Below are 631 nucleotides of genomic sequence, written 5' to 3'. Positions count from 1 at the left end.
GCTAGTCTACGTAGCCTCCTTTATAGAATCTTCGAGTTCTGGGTAACGGGCTGGGATCAGTGAGAGGCAAGGGTGCATTAATCAGAAATGAAATACATAGCATACAACGTCTGACAATAGTTTGCTGAGTCACTAAGCTTTCTTTCCACAGTTCTGCAAAAAGGAAAAACAAACATTCTTATGGTCTTTATCCCACACAGACTTCTATCACCGAGTCCATGTAAATGACCTTGGGAAGTTACTTTTGGGCCCCTATCTAGGCTCGGTAAAGGTTTAACATGGTGGCACATGTCACCTGGGATACTATCTGTGGAATGTTATTGTTTATTATACATACAACTTATGTTGTAAAAAGTAAAAACAGACAGTTTAGTCATTTGGCTAGGAATATAGATGAGGAGCTTGGGTGAATTAACGCAGACCTAAGAAGGCAGTTTGCTTTTTCTTATGCCTAAAACTTTTTCTTTTTAACTTTCCAATATCTGCCCCCACCTCTAAGCTTTATTGAGGTGTAATTGACAAATAAAAACTGTATAAGTGGCCGGGTGCGGTGGCTCACGCCTGTAATCCTAGCTCTCTGGGAGGCCGAGGCGGGCAGATTGTTTGAGCTCAGGAGTTCGAAACCAGCCTG

This window comes from Propithecus coquereli, unplaced genomic scaffold, assembly GCF_000956105.1.
Source record: "Propithecus coquereli isolate 6110/MARCELLA unplaced genomic scaffold, Pcoq_1.0 Scaffold1582, whole genome shotgun sequence".
NCBI classification, from domain to species: Eukaryota; Metazoa; Chordata; class Mammalia; order Primates; family Indriidae; genus Propithecus; species Propithecus coquereli.
This window is presented reverse-complemented; position numbering follows the sequence as displayed.